Genomic DNA, 7,809 nt, shown 5'->3' with positions numbered 1-7,809 from the left:
GAGTTAGTATTTAGACCAAAGAAGAAGGAAGGGAGCAGAAAGGAAATAACAGCTTCTCTCCAGTATCTGCTACGCGCCAAACACACTGCAAATATTTGTTTATTTAATCCTTGTGATAGCCCTCTGAATTAAATATCACTATTCTCAGGAGAGAAAATGAAGGCTTCTGAAAATTAAATAACAGGTCCAAAGTTCCACAGCCAGGGAGAGAGAAAGCCTCCTCGTGAAAGACAAAGATTCAAACCCCGTTCTGTCTCTTTTGTCCGGGTATCTTCCATCGCATCCCATCGCCTGATCCCATCTGGGGGTTTCCTCCAGAAAGGAGAGAACACAGGCAGGGTTCTGCTTTGATTCTTTATTATTATTATTATTATTGTTACAACCATAACCAACTTTATTAACTTTTTAAAATGAGGGTACTGGGGATTGAACCCAGGACCTCATGCATATCAAGCATGTGCTCTACCACTGAGCTATACCTCCCCCCACCCTATTTATTTATTTTTTATACACATATATTTTTATTGAAGTACAGTCAGTTTACAATGTTGTGTCAGTTTCTGGTGCACAGCACAATGCTTCAGTCATACATGAACAAACATATATTCATTTTCATATTCTTTTTCAACATAAGTTAAGACAAGATATTGAATATAGTTTCCTGCGCTTTACAGTATGAACTTGTTCATCTATTTTATATATGTATTAGTTAGTATCTGCAAATCTTGAGCTCCCATTTTTATTGGCTAGGAATCTTGCTTTTGGTTGTTGAAACAGACAAATCACTCTAATTCTGTAACTTTGTTCGCCCCTAATATTTTGCATTAGCTTTCGAAATAATCTGCCACCATAAATGCTCAGAGGTCATCAGAGATGCTGTGTATATTACTCAAGAGATGGAATTTTACTAGAAGAGTTTTTATTGGGTTCTCTGATGATGTTTCTTATTATTAACAGCAATGAGTGTTGATGGTTTTAATACAGCGCACGTCAGTGAACCAGAACGGTCATTTTGTTGATATAAACATACAGCTGCTGTTTTTGACTCCAGAGAGAGTTCTGTTCAGCGATCAGAGATAACAATGGAAATGAGGAAAATTACACATAAAGCCCCAAAGAGCTAGAAGTTGTAAATCTGGGAGGACCCTCCAGTCGTTGGTTACTCCGTTTTAATTCATGCTCTACCATTACAATTATACCCAAACCATCGTGACCAAAGAGGTAACTCTAACCACTCAAACCAATAAAACTTTATGAAATGCTATGTTTGCACTGGCGGAGAGGCAGGGAGGTTTGTGGATGCAGCTGAGGGACATGAAGATGGACAAGGTCATGTGGAAAAGGCAATGGAATTTTTATGCTCCGTAGCCCTTAGAACTCTGTATATTGCTGAGATACAGAATACAGATCAATAAAAGGAAAGACTTTAAACAAAGCAGTGAGTTCCCTATTACTGTAAGTATGCGAGTTAATGATATCAGAGACACCCTAAAAAATTAAGGCGATCAGAGAGGATTCTTATATTTTGTGGGAAGTGTATGTTTTATAGTTGGTATTTTTATATTCACAACACAGAGACATTATTTACCTCCTTTTACAGAAAAGGAAACTATTTTTCTTGGCCGGCAGCAATTTAGAGGTCAGTGGTGGAACTAGGATTTGAACACAGCTGTCCGGCTTCAAAGTCTTTACTATTTTTAGTTAAGTCCTTTTCATTTCAACCTTGAGGTCCTATGATTGTCAGACATGGGGTCAGCCTTCAAAGTGTCATTTAAAAGAGGAGACAGATATACATAACTATAATGCAAGGGGGAATAATATATAGCATGAAACATTATTATCTTGTTGAAGAGATATGACACACAGTTACAAGATAGCAGAAGAGATTTATTTAATAATGAAGGATAGGATTACAAAAGACATAGCAAGGAAGACATAATCAACAAACTTTATATTCAGCAAGAATTTATGATTATGTAGTCAAAAAAGTTCTTTCAACATCTATTCTGTCTAGATACTGAAGGACAGAGAAACAAAGCATTTAAAACGGAAGCAATTTACTTTCTGGGTCATTCATTTGACCCAGAGTCTTAATCTGATTTTGTGACATTGCTGTTACTGTGTTGCTACTTAACTCATACTTGAAAGTTTAGTTGTGTATAATTAATAAATTAACACACACGCATTATAGGAAATTGAAAAATCTGAAAAGTAGACATAAAAGCCATCCCAAAAGTCAATATCTAAAGACACGTTATTAAAATTTTGACTTCCAGTCATTTCTGTGTTTGATTCACAGTGATCTTACTGCGTTACTGCGTTGTTATCTAACTTTCTCCTCGTGCACTTTGAGCTTACCCAACAAGATTCTGAGCTGGTAGAAGGCAGAAATTAGGTACCACTCTTCTCTGCAGTCCCTGAGTCCCCAGAAGGACACCTTGCACAGTGCTCTCAGCATAGTAGGTTCTGGAATAATGAGCAGATTAATTGCTGACTCATTTATCAATCAATAAAACGAATGAACAAAAAATATAAAACAAGGTTCTCCACCCTCAAGGCATTTACAGTCTCTGTTAAAAGTCTGACTGCACAAAGCATTCTAACGTAAATCAATATATGATTAAAACAAACTTATTTACAAAACAGAAACAGACTCACAGACATAGAAAACAGACTATGGTTACGGGGGCGGGGGGGAAAGGGGTGGGAAGTGATAACTGGGAGTTTGAGATTTCGCAGATACTAACTACTATATATAATACAGATAAACAACAAGTTTATACAGTATAGCACATAAAACTATATTTAATATCTTGTAGTAACTTATGGTTAAAAAGAACATGAAAATAAACATATGTATGTTCCTATATGACTGAAGTATTGTGCTGTGCACCAGAAACTGACACAACATTGTAAACTGACTGTACTTCAATAAAAATATATTTTAAAAATTGCAATATTGTGTCAGTTTCTCGTGTGCATCACAAATGTTTAGTCATACATATACATACATATATTCCTTTTCATATTCTAACAAAAAAAAAGCTAAATGAGTAGCTGCAAGATACTTCTTTAGGAAGAAGTGCTGTTCGGTGAGGAAAGATGGCCTGGGGCATGCCTGAAGGGTGGTAAACTAGGGTGGGAGAATCTGAGTTGATTTTTTTCTAACCATCCCATAGGCCCCGATAGAAAGGATTGGTCTGTCTCCAGCTGGTTCCCATTATTCCGCCCAGTGCCAAGTGGCCTCTCCAATCACCTGTCTCAGAGGACCTGTGACATTCTATACAAAAGAAACCAGGGCCCGGCTCTCTGCACAAGAGGAGCTCCCCAGCTAGGGTTTCCTCGCAGCCCTGGGGCCAGAGGGAATTCTAGGCTACACAACCATGCTGTGGATACCTTTCTCCAGTGCTACACTTATGAGAAAAGGGTTTTAGAACTTTTTTTTCGAGTTCTCTCTCTCTCTTTTAAGTTCAAGTCTGCTCGGGTGGAAGTGCTGAAACTGTACTCCCTCCTACCTCGTCATCTGATAACCGTGTTCTCAGGGCCCCCTTTACACACTTGTGCTGAAGCCCTCTGCAGTCGGGAGCCTGCCCTGGCTCCGACGGGCACCGTGCGAGGGACACTCCGGGCACTGGGGGCCTTCTCGGATGGCCTGAATTCAGTGAGCAGTCTGCAGCTAATCAATAGGGGCATAGCAATCAGGTGGATGTAAGTAGGGCTGGATCTGGAGGATTGTCACGTAATCGTATTGGAGAATTACCCTGGGTACAAAGAAGTGTGTAACCTCAAGTCGCATTTGGCGTGCTTCAGCTCAGGCTGTGACAGCTGGTCTGACAGGATGCCTGCCCCTTCGACAGCTCTTTTAATTCCCAATGAAAAGAAAATTCCCTCCTTATGAGTCATTAAGGCTCCAATTTTATTTCTCATTATTAAACCATGAAGTTGGCCAGAACATTTAAAATAAACAAAATGAAGAGATTTATGGGCAAATTGGAGTCTAGGTGAGAAATGGAAGCCTAATCTCTAAAGCTTAAGAAAGACACAATAAGCACACAATTGGAAAAAAGCAAATTTCAGAGTAAGCAGGAGGAGATGTTCTTTCGTATTTTTTCCCAGAGAATTAACTCTCTAAAAAAACTGAGTTTTTAGATGATGACTTCATGCTTGGTAATACCCACCTGATTTGAGAAATGTTGAAATAAGATTTAAATGGTATTTTAGTCTCCGTGCGGAGCTAGAGGGTATGTCAGATGGATAGCCCCATGCAGCCGACAGCCTCCTGTGGAGAGAAACACTGTGATGACAACATGAATTACTTTCAGATGCCCCTCGCCCTAAAGACAGATCCCTGCTAGGTGGCCAGCGCGGGGGTCAGAGATTAAACTTGCTTGATCTTCAGTTTCTCGAGTGAGACTGTCAGTAAGGAGCTGTTGTGTCAGAGGGAAGGATGCTTCCAGCCAGCTGAGCGCCCCACGGGCAAGCACACAGCTGAGACCCCATTCGAATTTCTTATCAGAGGCCGCCTTCTTCCTGGAGAATGCCGTGGCAGGGGTGACTCTGAAAGGTGATGAAAGAGATGAAAGGTTCCATAGACAGCCACCTAAGCCAGCCACCAACAATCGAAAGCGTTTTAATTTAATACCGAAGACTGTCACAGATAATCATAATCCCATCTGTTGGTCCTAAACTTCTTCCAACAGTGAGGAGAGGCACTTGCCTTAAAGGCAGTAAGGACGGTGATTATTCTGCAGGGGCTTTGAGGGAAAAATCCATTCCCTCCAAGGCTGAACACCAAGGCTTGCCCTGAAGGTAAGTGGTATGATCTGGAGGTTAGTGTTAACTGCTGCAGGAAGGAGTCCAGCTGTCCTCGAACACCGCATGTGCCCCGTAAACCTGCTGTGGTACCTGCAAGTGTCAACAGAGTGGTTTCTTTGGGTTAAGGAGGTGTAATACTGAGTTAGGTCAATCGTTACCCAATAGCAGAGACAAGATCCGGGGGAGGTCAGCTTCTCTGAAGGTTATGGAGGTTCCTGCCTCCAAGGATCCCAGGGTTTCTGGAGACACTGGGTCTGTGGGAAAGCTGGTCCCGGAGACATGGGGTGGGGGTGGGGGTGGGGAGGGACAGGGAGAGAAGGGAACTAGTGTTTCTTTCGTGTCTGTTGCATCCCCGGCATGACACTAGGTACTGTCACTTAAATTATATTTAATCCTTATTTCAACTCTCTGAGGTAGTCTTTTTTAACCCTCATTTCAGAGCTGAAGAGCTGGAGGCTCAGGGAGTTGAAGTAATTTGCTCAGGTTCACAAACCTCTCCCCACACGGACGTGAACTCAAGCTTGCCAGCTTCGAAGACCATTCTCTTTCTGGGACAGCATGCCGACTCCCTGGGAATTAAGGAAACGGGGGCTTATTTGACAACTGGGTCAGCCAGCGTCGCCTGCCCCAGCAACCTAGGTGGGAAATTCTAAGTGTAAGAAACCCCACGGTCTCCCTTAAAACCTCCCAAGACTGAAATGAAGAGACTAGATTGATAACCAGATTTCTGTCCCCTCAGGACTCACCTGCGGTTTGGAGTCTTGTCACCAATTACCACTGCTGTCACCTCTGTCTCTGTGGCCACTTTTGCTTTTTCACAGATAAGACTCAAGGGGACGTAGGACTCTCTCCTTAATTCCTTGCTGCACAGCTGCAACAAGGCTAAAATGATGAGACAAGACAACTAAAGCCTTGAGATAACAAAGGGAAAATACACATGGAGTAAGAGGCAACTAGTTAACCAGGCTCTGGAGTTGTGGCCGCTTCCCAGAGCCAGTCTGTCCTCACAGGAGCCTTTTCCTAGACACCTCCTTACCCAGTTTCCAGCCTGCATCTGGGTGGCAGAGGCCAAATCCCCCACCCCACCCCATCCCACCCGACTCCGCCCCACTCCAAGCATGTAGAACACCTTAAAGCATGTCAAAGGACGTTCAGGCCACTGTCTAAAGTCAGTCTCCAAATTTCTAAGCAGCTACTTTCCCCGTGCAGATAGGGGTCACTCTTGACTTATTTATTTATTGGTGGCACTAAATTCATAATTTAATCTGGACGGAAAAAGGTAAAAAGGTAAGTAGTAGAGGAAAAGAAAGGAGAAGACCTTTTTACAATTTGTCAAAATATGAATATCAGCAACGTTTTTGTTTTAAGTACAATTGTTCAAAGCACCAGCAGCAACTCATCTCCTTGGCCACAGTCGTTTGAACCTCACTGAATAAATTCTTCCCATTTATCGTCCACTACATTTAGAACAAGGCTATGTTTTCATAGAGCTACCAAGGCAGTTATTTTTCAAACACTTGGAGATCTTCCAAACAGCAGTAAAATAATATCTCATATCTATCAAGAAGGCAAAATAAATGACTAAAAATCCGATAATACCAAGGGCTGGGGAGGATGCTGGGTTAAAAAGAAGCCTCATACATGCACTGCTGATAGGAGTGTAAACTGGAGAAGAAACTGGCAATATCTAGTAAATGTAAAGATGAGGAATACTCTATGAGTCATTTCACATCTTGGCGTATACTCTAGAAAAATTCTTACAAATGTTCACATGTAGACATGAACAAGAATATTCCCTGCAGTTTGTAACAGCAAAACAAACCAGATTGTTTAAAAAAAAAAAACTAGGAAATATAAATGTCCACCAATAAAGGGACAGATTTTTAAATTTTTGATTTAATCGATACTATGGAACAATTCACAGTCATAAAAGTGAATGTACCACCTCTATGTATTTCCATACGGATAAGTCTTTATAATATAATATTGTGAGTGAAAACCCCCAGATCTCAGGTGAACTATGCTGTCTTTCTATGTCTTTCAACTCTGCTAAGTTGAATCATCGACCACAAAAACACTCGCTCAACCATTCTTTCAAAACAATACTCTTAATTCTATGGACATGGTCTCAGATATTTTGGGAGGCTGAACTGCTGATCTAATGCCAACAAAGATGCTTCTTCCTAAGGTCTCGTGGTTTGAGAGCATCTGCAACATACAGAGGGCTGCCGGTACTGGCGCCGGCGTGGTCTTGGTGTGTACTGATGAAACAAAACAGATGCAAGCAGGAAAGCAAAACCAGAGAGCATCTCCCTATCACAGATGCATAAAAGGGGCAGCGACCTCGTTAAAGGAATGCAGATAAGCGGTTTTTAATGAGAATGTGTTAGTCAGTAAGAATCAAGACTGTCCAAGAACTCAGATTGCACTGTTGCTACCAGTAAAAGGATCCAGAAGTACTTCTATCCTTGCCTCCCATTCTCTCTCTCCAGTAGAGTATTAAATCTGCTCAAAAGAGCAACAGAGTGATTGATTTCTGTCTTCAAATGATTTTCAGTCTTATGTGCTTATTTGGAAGGTAGTCATACAAAATAGAAAGGGTTTACAAGAAATTGGTGGTTGGGGGGACCTCTTAATTAATGGTAGAAATCTAGGGGTGGTATGGGATGATAGAAAGTCAGAACTGGAGTCAAATTCTGCCTATGAGCTGATGGTGCTTTGAGCTATTCATTTAATGGTTATAATCTCCACTGCCTTTTTTTCTTTGTAATATAAAACCTCTTGCAGTGTTGCTGAGAGGACTACAGAGATCATACATGTAAAGTGCAGATGCACATGCTTGGTAAATAAGAAGGGCCCAAGAAACGGAAGAGTTTGTGCTGATGATGGTGGTGGCAGTGGTGGTGACACTTTTTCAGGAGGCTGCTGTGCACTTCCATCAGCCACATCCTCCTCACATGCCCTACACTGGTGGGAAAGGCATAGGAGACTTCA

At 41.5% G+C, this 7,809-nt stretch overlaps 1 non-coding gene across 1 annotated transcript; it reads right to left on the bottom strand.

Annotated features, from left to right (window-relative positions):
• Nucleotides 1–411: 411 nt before the first annotated feature.
• TRNAI-GAU (transfer RNA isoleucine (anticodon GAU)) lies at nt 412–483 on the bottom strand. The gene has a single exon. It is a non-coding gene; the product is annotated as a tRNA-Ile (tRNA).
• Nucleotides 484–7,809: the final 7,326 nt, after the last annotated feature.

This window comes from Vicugna pacos, chromosome 33, assembly GCF_048564905.1.
Source record: "Vicugna pacos chromosome 33, VicPac4, whole genome shotgun sequence".
Lineage (NCBI taxonomy): Eukaryota > Metazoa > Chordata > Mammalia > Artiodactyla > Camelidae > Vicugna > Vicugna pacos.
This window is presented reverse-complemented; position numbering and strand designations above follow the sequence as displayed.